The sequence below is a fragment of the Leuresthes tenuis genome, unplaced genomic scaffold (assembly GCF_036924035.1).
Source record: "Leuresthes tenuis unplaced genomic scaffold, fLeuTen1.0.hap1 SCAF_13, whole genome shotgun sequence".
Taxonomy (NCBI): Eukaryota; Metazoa; Chordata; class Actinopteri; order Atheriniformes; family Atherinopsidae; genus Leuresthes; species Leuresthes tenuis.
In genome coordinates, this window is record NW_027325367.1 from 10,601,555 (window position 1) to 10,625,080 (window position 23,526).

The 23,526-nt window shown below is 40.8% G+C and overlaps 1 protein-coding gene across 1 annotated transcript in view; it reads right to left on the bottom strand.

The window, feature by feature from the left end:
• The window catches only part of sesn1 (sestrin 1), a 53,781-nt gene that overhangs the window by 27,974 nt on the left and 2,281 nt on the right, over positions 1–23,526 (bottom strand). The window lies entirely within an intron of this gene.

Consider the following 23,526-nt stretch of genomic DNA (forward strand, 5'->3'; position numbering starts at 1 on the left):
AGTTATTTACGATGTTTCTTTTTAAACCTCATGGTTACCATGAGGTCAGAGTGGCCTAAAATCTGTCAGTCATGTAGCGTAGCCTCGTGTTGCAACTCCAAAAAGAACGACTATACCGTCACAAGCTGTCGCAGTCACTTTGTAGTGACATTGTGATTTGGCACTGCATAAATAACACTGAATTTTATTGAACTGGTATTAGTTTTGGACTGGTTTCAGTCGTCCATAAATCAAAGTCTATTATTATTATTAATAACTTTGGCAAATATGTTCTTGGTCTTTCCAGAGTTTTTACAGTGGGGCTATAAAACCATATTACTGTACTCTGTGAATTAGCAATCTCAAAACAAGGTCTGCTTAATAGCTTTTCAAGTGCAGAAAAAAAAAATATGATGGTAATGAAAACTTAACAGTAAAAAGCAAAGTCAGCTCGTTTGATTTTTCCTTGATTAACTATCTTTGTGTATTTCAAAGATGATACCTTAAGGCATTGGTGGTCTGAGTGTGTTGGTGTGCTTTAAAGTGTTTTTTAATGATCAAACAGCATCTGAAAAGCAAAACCCGTCTAAAGTCAGACCCAAGGAGGCTCCAAAGTCATTTCAGCACCATGAAGTCTTTTGCATCTACACAAGAAAAACAAAACCCAAACACAGGGAACATTTGTATTAAAAAAAATAAAAAATCCACTCAGACCTGTTCACTCATTAACTCTCCACTGATGCATCAACAGTGGGCATTTGATTGGATCACCACTTTAACAGTTCCTCATTGTCTGATATTGATTTAAATCAGAATTAGAATAAAGCAGACCTCTGCTGCCAAAAACTAAAGGTCTCTAAAACTAATGTGTATGAGAGGGAAAGTGAGCTGTATCAGTGTGGCTAATATTTTCCTGATCTTTGCCATTCAGGGGCCTTCTCGAAAGCAGCTGCACAGGCGATCTGCCAAAATAACCACTCCTACACTATCCTGCCTTTCTGTCTTTTCATTGTCTATTCAGCATCTTAAAATGTCAGTTTGTTTTTCTCTATCCTCCAACTTCCCTGTATGTCACATTACTCATCTCCCAATTCATCTGTCCCCTCACTCTTCCACTCTCCCTGCTTTCTTCCTTAAGACTGTAGCCATTGATAAAGTAAAAAAAACAACAGGATCAGGCTATGTGGAAAATAAAATCTGCACACAAGATCCAGTATTCAGCACTTCATCTGGGTGGCGTCATTACTATCTTTGTTTCTGGCCCTTCCCTTTCCTTTCTCCATACAGCATTAGTGTCCAGAATGTTTTCATGACTTGAGATGCTCCTCTGTACTCTGCAGCTTCTTCTTGCTCAAAATATGTGTGCGTGTGTCTTAAGGAAGCAAAAGCTGGAGGATGTATCAGTCAAGGCCAGAGCAGAATGTCACACAAGGGTATGGAGTATCGAAATGAAGCCCATGCAGCAGTCATTCGTGCTCCGGGATTACGTAACACTGAGGGGCTGAGGTGGGGAGAGGGTCACATGAACCTCAGCAGGTTACATTTTGGGTCAGTTACCCTGGAAAAACAGCTTATGATGTTTGTAGAAATCCGTTCGTGCAAGACTGAGGTAGTATTTGGGTTTTCAACAGGCCTTTTGTGTCACTGAAAGTTTTGGCAGACACTTCCTGGGACTGGAAAATAGCACTAATAATCCAACTATACTGCAATACTTCCATCCATTTTCTATATTTGATTAATCCAGTTCAAGGTCATGGGGAGGGGGGGGTCATAGGAGCCTATCCCAGCTGTTATTCAAGTAATTTCATCCTCATGAAATGTCTTAAAGCATGCATTTAAAGGGCTAAGCTACAACTAATGTGTCCTTAATTACCCAATTATGATAGATGGTGAGAAATGATGGCTTAAGTTGAGGTCTTCCGATTTAAAGTTATGGCAGACCTCCAAATTAAAAGTCAAACATGTTGAGTTTGTGTCACTCAAAAGGGGTCACTTATGTTTATAAAAAACTCTATTACATAACATTTAAGAGAGGACCATAGGAGCTACCAGTAGTGCAAAAAAACAAAAAAAGTTCATACTTACCGTTCATACAACCGCTTGTTTTGACAGTTAAACACCAGAGAGCACCAGCACTAATTATCTTCTAATAATACCTGGGGCATGACTGAAAGCTTTGGCATCTACACAGTTTGCTTTGTTTAATTGTGGTGTGCAAAGCCTCAGCTCAGTGGGATTTTGTAATCATCTTATGAAAGATTATATTCACAATGCATGATTACCATTCTCTCAGCAGTCACCGAAAACCTGCTCTTCAGCTGCTGTTGCTGTTAACATGGGAAGAAAAGTATTAGGTCCCATTTCTGCCCTGAAGCAAACGTCTGTACAAGTTTATTAAAAGGTAAACTGAAGCACACGTGTAGTACATAAAGCCTTTAAAAAAGCCATGCGGGATGAGAGAAGAAGAAGAACTTGTCGGTCCTTGTTCATCTCCCATGCCCTGTGTTTCCTGCTCCGCCCCCTCCGTGCCCGACCCGGGGATTAGGTGGTGGTCACCCCACTCGGCCTATTCTCTCTCCCTGTCCCTCACAGCTCTGCCATCTCAGCGTTTGGCCTGTTTGGACAGGAAAGCCCTCCAACCAGCTGCATACAATAACAAGCTGACCTTAGTCACAGTCAGAGAGTTTGTGGCTCTGAAACTGTGTCCATGAGGGTGAGAAAAAGAGAATATCTGCAGGGGGAAGAAAGAGGTGGGTGTGAAAAAAAATCAAGTAAAGATGAAAGAGAGCGAAAGTAATACAGTGAGAGCATTAGAATGATGTGAGAAACAGAACCAGCATATCCATCCATCCATTTTCTATACCCACTTAATCCGTCGGTCGAGTCGCGGAGGGGCTGGAGCCTATCCCAGCGGTTATCGGGTAAGAAACTAACCCCGATAAACCCGCTAATTATTTCAGATATGCATCTGAAATAATTGATCAAAGTGGGACTTTTGAGAAAGAGGTCAAATTGGGTTGAAATAACTTAAGATTTCTAGTTCCTAATGATAACTGATACTTATACTGATAACTTAATGAAAGACTTAATACTGAATGAATGACAAAGGTTTGCAGACAGCAACCACCAGCGGTATTGCACTATAAGACACTTCAGACTATAGTTTTAAAACAATGCAGCTCCATCCACCTTCAATACAGGCTTTAGATGCTGCTTCCAAACATCACAGTTTGTTACAGATCAATAAAACTCGTTGTCTCCAAACACAAGCCAAACCACCCAGAAGATGAAACTGGAATACTGCATCACTGCTGCAACTAGACACAAAACAACTGTTGTCACTACTGTGCGGTACTCCCTGTGACAGATAAACTGACTCTGACATGTAAGATTGGCGTTTCTTGATACAAAATTTGGAAGCTTTAAACAGGTTAATACCTGCGGAACATATTCTGGCATTGAGCTAAATGCCTGATACGTAAAGTAAATGCTAACACACACACACACAGCTGTTGAAACCTAGGAGAAACTTCCCCTGCGGGCTCAGACGACCTCTTACCCACTCCTTCTACTTCCTGTGTGGGGTATCACACTGTGAGTCTCACTTCCTGTGAAAGAGACAAACTTTCCCTCATGACCTTTTCTGCACCAGTCTTCCTCCTTAAATCAAGTATCTCATTCTTTTCATTTTCATACCGTTATATTGATTAGTGTGGCTGTAAAACAATTGGTCCTGGCTCTGTATTCCGTCTGGTGAGTTTGGCACCAAACTAGTTTATCTGACCAAACACTCCACTTCATGGCATCTTTTTTTCTCCCAGTTATTACAAGTAACTTTGTGTGGCATGGCCACAACCACAATGGCAGATAAGCCAGTTTGAACCAGTGAGAACTGTGGGCTTCAGCCAATGCACAACACACAGACCACAGACCTCACACAGTATACACAAATCTCCTCAAACATGGGCAGGCACAATCGCACAAATATAATGTCTGTCATTAAAACTAGCCTCTGCTGATATTTAAACTTTTGAATGGTTCACCAGTTAATACAAGTGATACAATGCTCAAATAACGTGTAACTCTCATTCACAGAAAGCTGTAGATGTTAACTAAATGCTTTATGTATGCATCTGTGGGTGGCTTTATGAACAGTTTTTTAGAAGGAACAAATCTTTTCCACACAGAAAATAGATCCAAGAATTCCTTTGATTATTTGTTTAAACTAAATTTGTTGTCAAGTGAATGTGCACGGAAGGCAGAAAGAGACAGAAGGAGCTATACAACAACTTGTCACAACATGTCTCAACATGCAACTCTCAGCAAAAACAGCCTTCTGCAGTCTCTTGCATGGGGGGGGGGGTTGACAGTTAGGTGAAAGATACCTACTCACCACCACACAAAATTATGTCACCTGTTTACCCATTTGGTAGTCATTCGTAATAGAAAATAGCAGCATATAACAGATGTAAAGCTTATGGAAAATAATGCATCTCATATATCTAAATGAAAAGTCTAATTAAAGCTGGAAATGAGGCATCCTTTTTATTAGATTCCCAATTTACTGCCCTAATAGGTTATACCAGATACCGAAAGGGACGGATTAAACATACATCTGTGGTACTGGAAGCTGCTGCTAACAATTGAGACTGCTAATGTTGCTTCAAAAGCCAACCATAAACAAACACTGTTTTGTAGAGTCACAAGTTCTGCTGATCTTTGATATTTACTAAGTAGAAGACACAGAGCATAGAAAAGGAAACATATGATAGAAAATCATCTGCCTGAAGAGCGAGGACAAAAAAAAGTGACGTTAGGGGAGGGGTGTGGTGGAGCAGCAGGGAGGTCTGGTGACATACATTTTATCTACTCGTTTCTGGATGTGTTTTTGTCACATGATGCTCAGGAGAATATATGCACGCAAGTAACCCTCGCATTTAGTAATCCTATAGTCTTTTTAGCAATCTGGCCCAGAGGTGATTAATGCCTCAGAACAAATCCAGACACTCCTCATCATAAACGCAGGCACGGAGAGGTGGTAAACAAGGAGTGGATGACATTTCGCTGCTCTCAGCTTTCATAACGAGCATAGAACCCTGGCCTTGACCCTGCTTATAAACACCCTGCACATGAACCAAACCCGCTTAATAAGGACAGTCTTTATTTTTAAGTTTAATTTCAGTTTCTGATCCTTTAGTTTTCCTATCAGGAGAAACACAAGTAAAATATATCCTCCTTCAAATTTCACAGAGGTTTTAGCTGCCCTCTTGTGAAGTGTGGTCATTAAACCCTGTTGAATTCTCTGAAAACGTGAGCCTTTCTATGTCATGAAGTATATCTCTTCAGTTTGCTTTTGAGACAGACTGAAAGCTTCTCTTTCATTCTTTACAAGTGTGAAAACAGCCCTCCTTAAACAGGCCGTTCAAAGACTGCTAGCTGTACACTTGCGCTTTGTCACATCTGACAAATGACGAGCCAAATATGAAAAACATGTTGTTTCAGCTGCTGCTGATGGCAAACCAATGTCTTCATGGCAAGCGAGGGCAGGTCTGAAAGCAGTTACATGTTGATGTGATTACAAGATAAAGATGTTGTTTTCAATTTAGACCAAGAGAGTTTTCAAGTACTTGGTCAACTTTCTGGGAAGCTCAAAAATGGTGACTAAATTAGGTTAGTCTGGTTATGTTTTTAAGGGAGCCACAAGCCGTAAACACACACACACACGCACACAAAAAGCAAACAAACATCCGTGTTTCCTAGAAGTTTTTGAACAAGCTCCAAGGGATGTTGTTCCAGGGTGTACATGTAAATGCTCCCCCTCCTAAATCTCTTCCCTTCTGTTCCTGCAAAAACTCTAACACCCTTGCCAAACCCTTCGCAATCACACCCCCACCCTAATATCCCCTTCCTCGATTTACCCACCCTTTGCTCTCTGGCTGCACATAAACAGATTCTAGAGGTGTGTCTCCTCTCAGCCAATAGCGGCCCTCTCAGGCAGTGCATATGGGCGAATCAGAGCAGCCCGTCGGAGCAGCCTTCTCCCCTTCTGTTAACGGCAGTTGTTGTTTTCCTGCTCTCTGTGTTTTCTGCGAGTCTTCAGAGTGATGGATGGAGGGGAATAAAGAGGAGGTCAGGTCAGGCTTTAATAGGCTCTGAGTGCTTCCCCACAATTAGGTGGGGGCTGATCTCAAATTCATGTGTGCCTGCACATGAGAGCATTGTGCATGCACACAAACACTTTTCTGTTTTTGCATCTACAGCATTCACTTATCTCAAACTGTTTCTCTCCGACACACACAGGTCACACTTTGTTTCTTGCACATAAACATCAGTCAGTGAAAGATACAACTAAGTTGCTGGTTACATCTGGTCCAGAGGGTGTGGAGCAGCACCCACAGGGGTGAGGCTGTCTGCTCAGTGCAAGGGACACTTGTCAAACCAGCCAGCAACAGATAGAAACAAGAGATAAGTCTGCACTTCCCACATCAACATCAGCACAAAATGGAAGTTCAAAACAAGCGTTAGCTGTATGCAATAGTTTGTCTTTCGAGCAATCCCACAAAGCATTTTCTCAGAAAGTTTTCTCAGTTATCCAGACCTCAGCTTGACCTTCACCATTCCAGTTAACGACCATTTAACATTATATAACAAAGGAACAACCTTCTGTAAACTCTTTTATAATTTTATAGGCTTTGAAATTTGCCTTTGGCCTAATCATGAACAAGTTATTGTCCTACCCCCCCCCCCCATGTAAAATAACATCACTAATGTACTAATCTTGCTCTATGTTCAAGAGAATGATTCATCTTTAAATTCATGTCCTTTGGGGATTGTTTCATTTTCAATTCTACAGGATGACAAGTTTTGACTAGAGGTGCCAAATCATTTGGCATTTAAACATTTATCGTTTTCAAATCTGAAGAGTCCTACCAATTTCAAACAGCACAAGAGACCAAAAACATTGCATGGCAGACTTTGCACAGAAAGTATCGTCAGAAGGAACATTTATGGCTTGTTTTCCCTCACTCTTTCTCCCCCTAGTAGCCAACTTTATGCAACAAGGCTGTATTGCACAACGAAGGACCCAGAGTGTTATTCAAACCTGTAACGGCTCAAAAGACGATACACAGCCCTCCTCAAGAGGGATGTGACCGCTCATACCTTCTGTGGTTGGCAGGTGATGAAAAAGTGCATGTGCTGGACGAAAAATATTGTTTTCAGCTAAATCCCACATGTGAGATTTATGACCTGGCATGAGTGCGCCATCATCTTCTTTTTTTTTGCACGAATCTGGATGGAAGGCTTGTGAGATGAGGGAGTGATGACAGCACGTTCGTACGGACGCCTTCACACACACTTGCACTCAGAAAAGGACAGACACGCGTGATATTTCACAGAGATTCCTTAGTTAAACAACATCTGATCGTTTCTGCTGCTTCGCGAACGTTACATATAACCGAGTTCTGCTGACCTATATTCATGCATGAAAAACAGAGAGACTGCCAATAAATCTAAAATCATAATAAAAAGAAGAATTTTGCGAAGTAGTTTTCAGCTCTTTGGGTTGCAGCAATGACTTTTTTGGATAGCCGATTAATGCATTGATGAAAGCTTATCGAGTACAAACAACTGTGGTTTCTACATTGTGCAACGCAGCCTTGTTGCATAAATGTGGCTATAAGAGGGAAGGGAAGGAGTGAGAAAAACAAGTGAGGTTATCCCTTCTGCAGACTCCTTTTACTTAGACAATTCACTCAAGCTCAGCTGAAACTGGATCTCTGACACCTTTGCCAATCTTGATATTTGAGACATAAAAAATAAAAAAAATAAAAATAAATCAGCTACACATCACATTGGCAATAAACCGCTTTTTGTCTGGTTGCTCTATATTGATAACTTATGATCAAGATTTGTTTGTGTCAAAGTGGGTAAAGATGGCTCACCAATAAAATATCGTAGTAGACCTTATGTATAAAAATGTCACCACTAAAACACTTTCATACAGAAGAGACATTAATATACAAAAAACAGCCTCATCTCCATGGCAGAAATTCCATGGCAGATCACTTTAAAAAGCCCCAAACTGATCAGTTTTACAGTTTAAGTCATCATTGTTAGAGAAATATTTTAAAAAAGACAACTATAATTCATCCTGTGCCAAAGAAAACCTCGTCAACCTGTTCAATGATCAACAATTTGAAACCCCGAAATAGTCAAAAACCTTCAATATTTGTATCAATAGACAAATCAAGTAGGTTTACCAACAGTTTGACTATCGTTCAAATCTTCTGACAATAGCTCCTCTACACATGGATGTGCAGCAATTCAACAGACTCTTCAAATAAACAACAAAACAGTGTCCATTAAAACAAATCCATACATTGGTTCGTGTCATAGTTGACGGCAGAAGCATGTGACACAGCACCTGACAACCAGGCAGACATTGGCTTAGTATCTATTGAGTTATGTACACAGTATATAAGGCGTAAACAAAAACAGAGCAGCGTGGACATTTCTACAAGGCAACACTGGAAAAGTGGAGCATCCAGATGAAGATAACAGAACCCATAGAACTGACAAGGAAAGTGACAGATGGGCAATACAGGCACTGAGAGGGGAACATTGTTTCTGTGTTGACATATTTGATTGCTTTAGTTCACTTACTGATATGGAAAGAATGAGGGACAAGTGGGCGTCTTTTCACCAATCTAAGTGCTTACTCAGCTTAATCTAAATATTTCTGAAGTTTAGTTTGGATAAACCACAACATTTCATCTAAATAAAATTGTATTTTCTAAAATGTGAACAGATTCCTCATCTACTGGCTGGACACCAGCACCATGAAACTGCTGCGTAAGTTACCGAATATCAGTCGTTTGCTTTTTCTCCTCCAAACACATTGTGCTCAGCGCAGCACAAACTCACAGCAAATGGTCCTTATAGATTTCCTTCCTTCCCCTCCTTCTTTTCTGACGTCAAGTGATGAGAAGTGGGTCTGCAGCCCACTAACACTCCCTTTAAACAGGCCAATCAAACTGTTGCTGATTGATGTCCCGAGGGGAGCTCTACACAAATAAGCTTGTTTATATGTGGAAGAACTGCACGAGCCGATCTGTTCTTGCGGCAGTTAACTAGTTCTCTGCATTTCTAAAAATTAAGATTCAATGTTAAATAAAGCTGATGTTATTTGAGGGTATTTATAAGAGATTTATCAAGATGGTATAACCACCGGCAAACAGAAGGAGGGAGAAAAATAACAAGTTGAGTGAGTAACTCGGGGGGTGGGGGGGGCTCAGAGTGTTTACTGTAACATGACGAGATGCCTATAAACCTACAGAGGAACAGACAAGGTGTGGCAGCAGAGGAACCATACGGAGAAGTTGTTTTTGTCTCTCATCATCGATCCTCCTATCACGTAGACACTTGTGTTCTGTGAGTTTCGCCGAGCCTGTTCCATGCTATTCTTGTACTTCTGTTCACTAAAAATCAGATTTTTCCATAAATTCCAGCACAAGGCTTTTTTTTCTCCAGTGGATGCCTGTATTCAGACGTGTACCACAGCCTGCCACTGTGCTCTCATTCTTTTCATTAAACTCTTCATGATAACATCAAAATTGCTTCATTGAGCATTCACAGTTCATGAAAACACATTTGAAACCGTCTACTAAAACTTCTCCCTCAGTACCTTGGTTCATTTGGTAGAAAGTATGCGTCATCCGCGCAGTGATGACTCAGTCTATAATAATAATATCAATAAGACAGCAGCGAATATGTGCAATAATTCAAAGAAAGGAATAAGTTTGATTAATGGTACTGAGAATAAAACCGGTTTTGAAGAGGAATGGCTCAGAGTACACACTGTGATCAGTTACTGATTCTGGCTGAACAAGTTAAAAAAAAAGCCTTGATAAAAATGCTTCCACATGTACTCAACCAAGGCTGGGCAAAAAAGTTGGTTTGAAATTAAATCTATGTTCATTTCAGTGATAAGAGATTCACACTTTCTGTCAATTTTTTTCAAACTGCCCGTCACTCAGCAATGGTGTCCAGCCATCACATCATAATACACGCTGATTTATTACCACAAAACATTGTTTGAAGAGCAAGTGGGTCAGAGAGGAGTGGGACCAAATAGATGTGGGGGGGGGGGATCTGTGGACCCGAAGGTGTGCAACTGTGGGAATGCTCTAAATATGGTTAAGAGGAAATATGGAGATAATTTTACCAATTTCAAGAGACTTAACTGCAGTCTCTGAAGTGAGTGCAGCCAGGTGTCAGCTGATAAATGGCTGAAATGATCCAATAAATGATTAGAAAATGCAAGATCTTATTTTCTATACCATTTCCCAGGTTCCAGTTTTGCTGGAGACTTTCTGTGGCAGAAAGATAATTCAACATTACAAAGTATGATATGAAATCATCTAGTAAAGTAAAAAATATAAATAAATCAAAATAATCCTATGACTAATAACTGTAATAATCACTGTGCTTATGTCTCCTTAAATGTGTGCTGTTTCAACCGAAGCCTAAAGTGTACAAACCAATAATATAGAAGGCACTCCAGGACTCTAAGGACTTTTGGGTTTCATTCATTTTCTAATGGCTGCTGTGGTTACTGGAACATTCCTGAAAGATGAAGATGAGGGTGAGACTGGGGAGGATTCTGCGAAATGAAATCTGCAAATTTCCTATGAGATGTCACTAAATCCTCTGCACTGCTCCTTTAAGTAAACATACAGACCTACAAAAACATTCAATGTTAGTTTAAAGTTACATGGGGGGGTGGCAGTTGTGACATATTATCTCAATATAGGGTAAAAAGAAGAAAGAACAACTGTCTTTGGACCAAGAAAGAACAACTGAATTTCACACTGAACAGTTATTAGATGAAACTTTGGTTACATTTACAGTTTATGTGCTAGAGCTTCTTAGACGACATCAACATCTGATTCAAAATCTGTAAGACAAGTCCAGCCAACCAGAGAATAATGACCCTGTTAAAAACTGCAAAAAGGCTTTTGAAACCAGCTTCTTCGCACCACTTACTCAAACTTCTCTTTTCTTATCTTGGATCATCTGGTAGAAACTATGTGTCATCCACACAGTGCCAAGAGAGTTTATGTCTTCATCCGCATCTGGAATAATGGATTAAAAAAAATAATAAAAGGGGGACAATTGCCATTTTGATGCAAAAAAGGAAAATCTTGAGTCAGCTTTGATGTGGTGTGTTCAATGACCAGCTTCTAGCATATTATCCGACACTTTCCTTCAACGCAACCCAGCAAGGTATGAGAGAAAAAACTTTCAGACACTATCAGAGGGTATTATAAAAGAGTGGAGTTGTTTGGTAATGTGTTATCAAAGCATTCCAGGAGTGCACAGGCTGACAGTGTGTGCTTGCACGAGTCTGTGTGTCATGCTGGGTGGCTGGCTGCAACTGGGGGTCTAATAAACCTACATGGCATGATGGATGGCACATGATGTAACTATATCTCCTCCAATAAAGGTGTTAGGACACACAGTGCGAGTGTGTCAGCATTTGGAGGGTAAACGTCTGTTTGCTCTGCACCTTTGAGCTGAAGTTTCCGTTCTTTATTCAGCCATGAACATAAAAAAAAAAAAAAAAAGTTGAACACACACAAAAAAAAAAAGGGAACATGACTGTTTCCTCTTTCACACGTGAATCTTCTTTTAGCTAAGACACGAGCATCTGAAGTGAACAAAACAACTTGCAAGTACAGGCCACCATTACAGATTATCATTTTCACACTGCTGTATTTTTAGATGCCGTTCTCAAGTCTTCAAGTCTTTCATAGTCTTCATTTTCACGCACAGCTCTGACCGTCTCTGCTGTATAGCAGCTCAAAGTACTGATTACACCGTGCCACTGAAAATTCTGGGCCCAAACTGGGAGGAAGGGGCTGATTTGAACCACACACCAGATGTTTGTGTGTTTGTTTGCGATTCAAAATCAGTGCACCGCAATTAAACTGTAAGCAGGGACGACAACAACAGCTGAGCCTCGCGCGATGATTTCAAAAGTCGGGTTGTTTGTGTAAACAAAAACAACGCCAACATCGATAAATGAATAATAAACCGTACAGATCATGCTTGAGTTGGAGAAATATAAAGAGCTGCCTCAACTGACGACACTGCAAATCAAAAAGAGAGAAGAGTCCAAGCATGAATCATGGTGTTTTACTTACTTTCAATGCCGAAAATTGGTTTAATAATATTTGAGAGGTCTAAAAATAAAAAATAAAAAGATGAGCAGTATAGTATGAAATATTCAAGACAGCTTCATGACTTCTAATCTTTTTTGATGTCTTGAAATATTGCATCACCTTCTTCTTCTTCTAATTGTGCTGAAATATAAATCATGCTGGACTTGGCTGGTATATCACGAGGCAGCTGAAGTAGCTCTGCATACCTCACCGTTAAAGGTTAAGCTGACACCTCTTTTGCCAACTGGTGATCAGAATAAATTTGTCCGATTTGGAAAGTCATTTTTCTGATGACAGCATAATATTTAACAACTGAATATGCACAACAAATGGATGCAACAAAGTCTTTGGTCAACATGCACACATGGGAATAAGTTTTCTAAACATGTATGTATCGAAATGTATAATAACCAGCTATTTTTGTAAGAGGTCTGGGGATACATGTCTGCTCTGCTCTCAGTAGATTGCTGATCAATCTGCATGCACAAAGTTGTGTGGGTGGTCTGTGTGGATCAATATCACAAGTTTTCAAGCACAGGATACCATTACACTCACGAAATTAGAGGCTTCGAGTCAGCTGACGGTGACTTAAAGCCGTAAATACCGATAAGGTTCGCGTGACACAAACTGCACAAATCATCCTGGAGGTGAAACTGTGCCACTACAGAAAATGTCATAGTCTTACCCCCAAATGTAGGAAAACTAATCAAAAACATTAATGATTTTATGTGTGACTTTTCAAATCAGACTTTGAGAAACAAGTGAGTTCATTAGACTGAACTGAAGAAATCAAAGCCTTTTTAAGGCAAAATAACAGACACTGACTAAAGAGAGGCCAGTTTAAAATGTCAGTTTAGAAATCACATTTCCTCTGTCTCGTGCCCCCTTAAAGTTGCATCAGGATTACAGAAAGTCCTTCTGTGCCGATTTGTGATGGTCGTCATTTTCCAGTTTCATAAAACAGTGTGTTATTGTGGGCGTGTGTTTGACATGACACCAAATAACCTACAACATGAATGTGCACGTCCAGATTTAGGCCAGAGACCCTGGTCAATGTGAGGGAGTGTGTTTTCCTACACTAAGTAAACACCACGAGCCAAACCCACTCAAGCAGCTACTACAAACACTGCACGTCAATCACACATGTAGACACAAACTCTGCGTCTGCTCCTCAACCACGTACGCTCAAACCTTAGAGCAAAAGAGCTGAGTTCAGAGGTGAATGACTGTGGGAATGTGGAGGTCCCGTAGTGGTGGAACTGTCACCGTCCTGACAAAGTGGCCTGGAACATAAACAAGCAGGCATACATCAGGCTGGGACAATACCCCCGAGAAGAGAGTACAATACCCTCCGCCGACACACTGGGCCTGAAACAATACCACACATGTTAAAACAACATCACAGTCAATTTTAAGCCGACACGGCTCTGTGTAAAGCTTGAAGCAACATCATCGGTGAGCAGCACCACACAATGAATGCAGTGGGAAATGACCCATCGGGTGCTGACGCAGCTAAGTTCGTGTCTCCAAGTGTGAGGTTTTTTGCAAGATTGGATGATGCGCATGCGAGAGAACGAGCCCTCGTGAGTACTTTGTGTGTTTGCTAGTGTGTTGCATTGAGGTAGGAGGATTTGAGCTCGCAGAGGAGCCTTAAGCGATACGGGAAGAAAAGGAGTCTTCCAGCATGCACGGAATACGTCAGCCCAGAGTCTAAAAACCTTAAAGCCCATGTTGTTTCGACATCTTGTGAGATATTCTGTCCAGTGATCATAAAAAACAAACACTATTCTTCACCTTTCAGAAGCTACAAAACAACTAAACATGCTCTCTTGAATAATGCCTTTAATTTTAACTACGGATGCTGAATTTCCTTATGATAATTTTTTTTCCAAATTTTGCTGATGCATGATAGAAGTAAATTAAGAGGTTTCACCTGCAGTGCTCCATTTTAGTGCTTACACAATTCCCCTGTTCTAAGCTGGAGCAAGTGTCCTTAATATTTTGTTTGTGTATTCCAGCTGGTTAAGCTGGTGTTGAGCCCGTGTGGTTTGTATCCTAATAGGGGCTACCTCAGACTGAGGCCTGGACCACAGCCACTGGGCTATTCATGCTTTGCGACCTGATCCGCAGATGCCTTTAAATCCTGAATGCTCACTGCTATAAATCCCTCAACATGTGTAAAAACACACACACGCACCTGCGCGCGTACGCGTGCACACCCCCACACACTGACTCACATTCAAAGACAGACTGTCCAGTACACATACAAACACACAGGAACAGTTACACACACATAAGCTGGATTGACGCCCAGTGACCAGGGCAAAAGGAAAAAACTAAAACCATGCGCAGCATTGCATGCATTCAGCCCAGCAGCACATGGAAAATTCCTATTAAGCAACCTGAGACCTAAAAAGCATGCGACCAACTGGTAACTAGCACCCCCAAGTGACTGAATAGGTGAACTGCAGATGTTTTACTAAGATGCATGATGAAACCACTCAAAGGCAAATTTTGTTTCAATGAGTAAAAGGCTGAGCATTAAAACATAAAAGAGCGAAGACTAAAGGGATATAAATTATGTATTTATTTGACATGCTGCGCTCACTAAGCAATAAGCGTTATAATTCATTATGAACCCAATCAAATTTATCCTGAATAGATGGCACCACTTCATAGATGGAAGTGCCAGAAACCTGCAGCTGAGTGTATGAGGCAAGTAGGGGCACATGCAGCAACCTCTGTTGGCTATATCATTTTACTGGAGGCCATGTTTGTCTACAGAATAAAATGTAGCACAGCACATTTGTTGTACCTAATGGACATGACTAGTTCATGGAATGTAGGCTCACTTCAAAAGAAGACCAAAGTAGAGCCATGTGAATCGCCGAAATGCATTAATATGTGGGTTTAAAAGATGTGGGTAGTGCTGGACTTTTTTACATTTCCAAACACTGACAAACAGCTGTGTACAGACCCACCGAGAGGCAGCAGGAGAAGTTCAAGCCCAGATTACTGAATCCTCTCCCCACAGCAGTAATTATCCAGTTGAATTTTGTGCCTTTTCACAACAGACCTTTCAACTTGTTCAAATTTGACAAGTCTAGGCATAAATAAAAACTTAATTGAAGACTCTTTTCATTCATAATTATGCACTATGAAAATCAAGCACCTAAATGGAATTCGGGTATCATTTATCTGCATTTTTTTTTTTATTTGACGCATCATTACCACGCGGTAACTAAGTCGGATTACCAGTTGAATAGGTTTCTCTCTTTATTTGTAGAATAGTAAAAATAATAATAAAGCACTTAAGAAACTAAATCAGTTTAAATTGAGTGGAGCATCTAAATACAAATAAATCTCCAATCCTCCCATAGATTTAAAAGGAAAAAAAAAAAAAAAGTAAAGAATACACCTGCAGTCTAAACACAGCCTTAATGTCAGCTGCTCAAAGGCAGTCTGCAGAGCTGAAAACTCATCCAGCTGTACCTGCAGATTACACCATTTAGGGGAAGTGCTGCTGAACAATTGTGAGTCCTTTTTTTCCAGACCCAGGATGAATTGTTGCTGCCAACTTTAAAATTAACTGGCAACATTAAAAAAAAAGGAAAGCGTTTAATGGATTCTCGTCAGAGATGTGCTGGGAAAAGAAAGAAAGACAATCGCTGAAGAATATTTGCCACTTTAATTCCACGCGCAAGTTCCAAAAATACATTGTGGCAATGTGAGAGGCATGTATATTCATTTATTCATGTGATGATTGCCCAATCTCAATTTTTTAAATCTCCTGATAGAAGCAACTTGGAGAATTCTGCTCTGCCTGAGGCTGAAACATGAATGCAGAGCAGAAGAACATGGGTGTGCTTATTTTATACTCATGCTAATTTCACAAATTGTGCTGCTGGCTCTTGATTCCTTTGCCTTCACAGTTTCATGTCTTCTTACAGTTGTGTTTTTCCACCACCTTGCTTTTCTCACCACCCCCTCTCCCACCTCCCACCTCCCCCCTCCACAGTCTTGAGAAGTGTGGCTGAGTCTTTTACTGTTATGTCGAATCAGACAAAGAACGACTCCAGGCCAGAATGAGCATTAGCCTTAGTTGGGGTCATAAAAAACATATACACATACATTAACGTCTGGTTCCATAGTGTGTCAGAAAATATTATGGTTTTAAGCTAGGCTCAGGCACTAAAGAGGAAAGCTCTTTGTACTTATGGGCTGCTAGTAGTTTTCCACTGGAGGCTGCAAACTGAATACAGAGAAACGCATAGTTTGTTTGTCAAAACCACCATCTCTAATAGTTTAAGATCGATCATTAAAAGAAACCAGAAGAGGTTCTTCACAGAGTCTTGATGTTCCACTAAATTTCTGTCCTGCCAGGATATTTGAAAGTCAGCTCTCGCTTGTTAGGAAAGCATTCAAAACATGCAAGCTTCCACTTTGATCCCACAACATAGAGCCCCACCTTCCAGCTAATGCCATGTAGCCGGCTGCACACTCAAGACACGAGAGGAGGGGACATGTGGAAATGTACAACTAGGTCACTGTCAATCCTGTTGTTAGCCTGAATAAATTTAAAAAAAAGACACTACATTTATTTAAGTACCTACCACAAAATGTTTCAGAAAAACAAAAAGAAGCCATTTTCTTTGTTCTCTGTCAGTATTATCAGTCTTCACTTTATCGAGCATTACGCTAAAACATGTATTATAATGTCACAGAGGAGGGGATCAACTGGTGTAGGGTATGAATTTTAACAACATAAGCATAAGCAGTCGTCATGATACCAGTGGTATGAGGTGCAAGGATGGGGTGTGTTGGTTGGCACCATTATTCGGGGGTGGGGGTGCTGGCTTGTCTGCGATTATTTCTGGCCGTGCTATTCAGGAACTGAGGGGGAGAAGGAGAGAAAGGCAGGGAGAAGGTAGAGTATAAAAGGGAACGTGGCAAAAACATGGCTGTGGACTGACGGTGACATGAGAAATGACAAGAAGCAGACAAATTGATGAAATAATCATTTTTCCATCAAGTCGATTACAAATCAGTTGGTTAGGGCTCAGTGGATGCACATTTGACACTAAGAGCCCATCTGTGTAGGAAGCCAAGGGGTAACAGTATCATATTTTGCAGCACAACCTGGAAAACCACCAAAGATATCAAAATAAAAAAATAGAAGTTGCAAGGCCTTCAGGCAATGCAATGCTAGAACGTTCCAGTTGTGAGAGGAAATGTAGAAAAGCCATGAGTAGCCACAATGAAGCATCATCTGGGCTAAACATGCCACAGTCAGTACATGGACAGCACTCACACCCACCAACCTGCTCTCACCGCTCTGTCCCACCACTCTGTCCAGCTGGCAAGCAGCTGTAAATCCACAGCTTTATTCCTCTATCACATCCTCCACGTCCATGGAGCACTTCACTGTGCCGTTACTGTGCCAAAGGTCACTGCTGCTGCTTTTCCCATTTCTCCCCCCTCACCATACAATTTGTCTGATCTGATACAGGCAGAGATCGCCCACAATCCAGCAGATCTGTTCAGACTACAAGGCTCTGTTTTCACTTGCTGCCTCACCGCTAAGCAGAGGAAGCCCGGTAAAGACCAGGGTGTATTCCAAAGTGAGTTTAGTGAAAACAGAGGCCTGAAACCCTAAAATGAAGGAAACTCTGAGCCTCCGATTCCATAAAGAGAGGCAACTTCAAATCTGAGTCAGATGAGATGGCAGCTGTGTTCTGCTCAACTTTAATAACCTCATTCACACGTAGCTGACAACAAAGTATATATTGGATGCAGTAACATGCAGAGGTTTAAGTCTTTAGAAACACCGGACTAAGATATAGGTTCATCAACAAAAGGGATATCTTTAACAAGTTCATCATCAGTTTATAGTAATATTATCCAACTGTGGACAATACTTTTACAATATTACTGAGGTTTACTGTTAGCGAAGACCTTTTCACTGTAGATTAACAACTTTAAGTGTCTAAAACTGAATTAAATCTAAATTGAATGTTTGCATCTCAGATACATATATAATATGAATATGGTTAGAAAGCATATCAAAATATCTACAAAAAACTGACAGAAAAAAAAGATGAAAAACGGAATTTTTCAAAAAACTGACAAATATGTTTTATTGAAGACTCGAGTGCAAACTATCTTTAACTAACTTTAATGCAACAAGGCTGCTTTCAGCACACCAAAAGCAAAACTGGGGCTTCTCTTCTGAAATGGTTTTGAATAGAGGGGATTAAGTTATTTAAACATTAAAAAAGGGCCACTGGGTATGCAAAAATATGCAAATAGAACCCATTTGCATCATCACTTGGTTTGAGACTTTAAAGCTTTCGGGTTGTGACATGCACAACTTTCCTCAAAGCAGAACTTTTCAAGATTTAATACAATTTAAACTGGTCAGTTATATGAAAATTGACTGTTTAACTGTAACCGGCTGTACACGTGTTTTAACTTGAGGTCTGTGGAGATTTACTCACTTTTGGAGCCAAGACTTAAGTGGACATTTAAGAAACTGTAGAAACTAAAGCAAGTGATTGCCTGTTCTAGGCTTCTGTGAGGAGGGTGACCTGAATCATCATCATCGACAGGCCTGCCATGGCTTAGCTGGTAGAGGAGTTGTCTTCCAACCAGATGATCAGTGGTTTGATCCACTGTGTCTCCATGTGTTCATCTAAGTGTCCTTTGGCAACATATCTAACCCCACATTGCCTAAATGTTCATTTGTTACGTTAATAGGTGTGAAATGCAGACTTTACCATTACCTGCAGCTCTAAAAAGTCTCATAATGTAATGAAAACACAAAGTTCTTTATCTTCATGTTTCTGAACTTATAGTTGTCTGGTTTTAGAAGGCGTGCGGATCTGGCTTTGCTCACATAATGCAGAGCGTTGCTGAGGCAATTCAAATTCAATTCAAATTCAAATCAAACAAAGTAGTTGTGTTGCTGCCTGTTGTTGCAACAACTGCTCGGCACTACAGACACTTTTTAAATGTAAAACCGACATCTTGAATCGCGGCATTAATTGCAACCTGGACCCATTTTCAAATTATTATGACCAAAATCATCATTACTGGGTTAGGTTAGGATGCCCTTTCTTAGGTTCATAGATAAACGATGCCTGGCTTGTTTGATTCAAATTGGCTCAGGTCAAAGTACAGCTAAATAAAAATAGATCAACCCCCCCCACCTCCCAATACGTATAAAGTTTCCCATTTTAGGGTTCTTCAACTGAGAGCTCAGGGTTAAAATCAGAGTTTGCTTCTCCGCTCTCTGGAGAAGATCTATGGAGGCATTAACACTCATAAAGATACACATATGGCACATTAACAAAGACAGTGAAAGGTACATAATATACATTACTTCAAGCACAAAGGCAGATAAAAATGACCAGAATTTTCTGTCATGGTGACAGTGAGCAAGAATTTAAACGACTCCCTGAACAAATGCCACACTGGACTCTGACCCTGCTTTCTGAGAAAAGCCATATTGTATCTGTTCAAACTTCTGTCTGCAAACGCTGTCAAGTCAGATTTGTTTGTGCAGCCTCATCCAAGGCATGCCACCACTGATACATAGTTATACAGAGAAGGACTCCAAAACAAACCTGCCCCACAGTCAGTCAAAAGTGACACAATGTAGTTTCAAAGAACTAAGTCAACGCATAATCTAACAAGAAAAACTAACCATAAAGCCTCTGGGAGGCTGTTCAGTAGTTACCAGCCCTACATGGACACTACGTGTGCTTAATCATGCATACTTCAGTCTTGACCCTCAAGTTCAAACGAAGGGTATGCATTTTCAATCATCTATGGCCGATGTTTCGTTATGGACCTTCCATAAATAAATCAGTCCAATCATCAATATATAATGTCATCTCGAAGGGCCTGGAGCCTCACATGTGTCCTGGGTTATTTTGGGAGGAGGCCAGAACGAAGAAGCCATTTCACTTATCAATCACATGTAAGTGTTTATTACTGGGCCTGCTTAGGTATTCTTAATGTTCATAATTAGCTAAATAAGTATGTGTAAAAATGAGGAGCAGCAAAGGCGTCAAACAGCCACTGCGCCTTGGCCCTCCTCAACGGACAGCAGACCTACCAACAAAATTAAACGTTTGCTAAACCTATTTTTAAAAGTGTAATGCTCACAATAATCTCTTTTCAGTTGGAAAGCTTATGGTTGGTAGAAATTCAGCCTAAATGTGTTATTAATTCAACTTAATTAAAAAATAAAGTAACCATGTCTGATATCATGTTTCGCCCAGTCCATGTTAGAAATAACTACAACTTTGCCTCATTTCATTTACATACAGCTGTGAGGATGGAATTATCCTCACATCTCTCTTACCCTCGACTCTGACCCTCAAACATTCCATTTCTCCCTGTTTTATATCGTTTTATGGCAACTTGTAAGAGCCATTCATTAAATGGCCAAAGTTTGAACAATGTTAGGGCGTTTGCTGGTGCTGCTTTTATTTATTTGGCCACCCAACGTGCACTTTTGCCATCTTAACAAGTGTACAGTTAGGCTGCAGATGGCTCCTCTCCAGCTGTGAGAGTACCTTCTCTAGTGGAGAAACTTTCTAAAGAAACTGGGAGTAAAATATAAAAATGAATGGCCTGCATTGCTAGTTGATTTTATTGACTGAATCGAATGAAAAGAGACACTAAGCCTTGATATTTCACTACTGCAGGCCACAGACGTGGAAGAGCATGTATCACAAGAACAGGTTAATCTTTTGAGGGTAGCTCTTACTTTTAAGGGCTCAAGGGCTAATACAATGGTGTGATTACATAACAAAAAAAAGAATAAAACTTCTATCCGACTCTGTCCAGCTTCTCAAGACTGAGTTCCTCTCAGCCAGCGAGGGCACAAGGGGACCAGAGAGTCACCTAAAGCAGCCTGCCCACTACTTTTAAAGAGTCTAACTGCTGTTTCTCTTGATTCATAAGTATGTGCATTTGTTTGTGTGTGTATTTGGTAAAATAATTCAGCCCATCTGTGCTGTCACCAGCATCAGATCAATAAGACTGGGAGCTCCGACAGCATCTGCTAATGGCCGCCATCCTCATCGGGTTGCATGGATAAGCAATTTTGACCCTTGTTCACCCCGGCAGACCATCACACAAGGACGGTTTATGGGAACCTGACCCCTCCCCGAGCACACAGAACCCTATTTTTGCTTGTGACCCCGCAACCCATGACCCCTGCGACTCAGCAATATTAGAGCATTTCAAGCTCTCAACCCTCCAAATCCATCCCACTCTGACAGTTGTTTCTCTATGTGCACGGGGAGATGGATGATAAACAACTCAGATTGGGGGAAAAAAGTGCACGTGAGGCACGTAGCTTTATATCTGTACGGCCACATACAAGCTAGTCTGGTTGTGTTCAAAGAAAAGTGTGAAGGAAAATAAAATCTAATGTAAAACTGAAATATGAAAAATAACAATGATAAAAGAACTGCAGCCAACAAAGTGACACTAATATGAACCCAAGCTTAAAGTGGGATTTAAGGACAGATTTTACAAACATGTTAATTGGTGAGCCTTAAAATCTTCACAAGGCTGATAACTTCACTTCTAACTAAATGTTCAATCCTAACCATAAGCAAGGAGAGTGCCAGCACTCATTCCCTAATGCACTTAATGCACCATCATTACTATTTTTGTGTTTAATCATCTACAATAGCGCCTAAAATTGGATCTTTTTCATGCGGCAGCCATTAAAAAAAAACAAAAAAACATTTCCTTTCTTTTATAGTTTCTAAAAAGCTCAAAAAGGATTTGCACAGAGGAGCGAAAACTAGCAGAAAATTACTATTATTAAGCTAAGACCATATTTAGGTACATTATTCTCACCTAGCAGGAGGCATTCCTCTTCTAGAGGACATGAGGAAAAGACCATGTCTGTGCTTTCAAAGATTTTGTCTTTATTAGTGGATCTATCAGAATTAGAGGTCTGTCTGAGCTGGAGCTCTCCCCTCCCTCCATTTTCTTTATCCCCTCCCATCCCTGTCAGTGTGAGAAAGGTGTTTGTGTGTGTTGGTCAGGAGGGGGGTCTTCAAGAATGAGAGGAGACCAACATGGGCTGCCACACTGGGCTCATAAATGCAGCCTTTGGCAAGCCCTGTGCAAATGCAGCTTAGCATAATTCAGAAATACCAGACGGTGTGTACTGTATCGCACTGCTAAACCCTCAAAGCAGCTTTCTCCCTCTCTCATCTCTCTCTCTCTGCCCTTCCTCCTCCATCTTCCAAAAACAGTTCTGCACAAACAGGAACTCTGCCAGTCATTTCCTCCGAATAACAACAAGCTTAGTTTTTGTTATTAGAGGACTCGTTAAGAGGAACAGGCCGCAGCCAACAGCACGCTAAAACCAGGAGAAATCCTCCATTTGGTTCATCAAACGTGTTCATATCAAAAGTTTAGCAAACAGTCACAATGCAAAATTGCTGACAAAAGTACACCCGCTTGACAGCCGTTGATATAAGTCAAAAAGTGTAAGGCACACTGGAGGTGCCAACACAGACTTCAGTTGAAACATAAGCGTAATATTGATGTCAGCAGTGGTTGAAACAGCCATCACCGTTCTGCCTGGGGACATTCCTGTAATCTAATCCCTCTCCATACATTAATAACTGACCAGTAGGCAGTTACGCTTAACCTGATGTACCAAATGCTTTGTAACATGGAAGCATCTGGGAAGTCCTCTGTAGGAATCGGTTCTGCTCCTTGTCCTTGCACAGGCTCATGAGCTGAGTAGAAGGGACAGATGAGCAGCAACGGAGGAGCTTATCCCTAAGAAGATGGGAAAAATTTATATGTCGTTTGCACCACTGAATAGGAGTGGGTCAACCATTTACATGGAGTGCAGCTCTTTGCGTTGGTGCGGAGTCACTCTCCGAAAAGAGGCAACCGCTTTCAGAAATTGCTTCGCAGGTGACCGAATGAAGCATCCGTCTATTTCTGTCAAAAGCAGATTTCAGCCAATCAGATCAGTGATCAGAGTGAGCTAACGAAAATGAGCTGCCACTGTTGACTGCCATCTCACCATAAAACCCGCCCATAACTGCTAATAAAGGACACTGATGGTCCAAACCTTTATGTTTTGGCCACAGACGTGTAGCTTGAAGACGGGCAAGATGGATTCTCTCAAGACTGTGATCTTGCAGGAATTCATCAGACAAGGTAAAGCTACATGGCAAATCAGCAGCATAAAAAAAAAACGTCAGAATGTGCTGATTGTAAAAACTTAAGTAAGAGAAAAAGACATAAAAAGACAGACATCTCAAGCAGCATA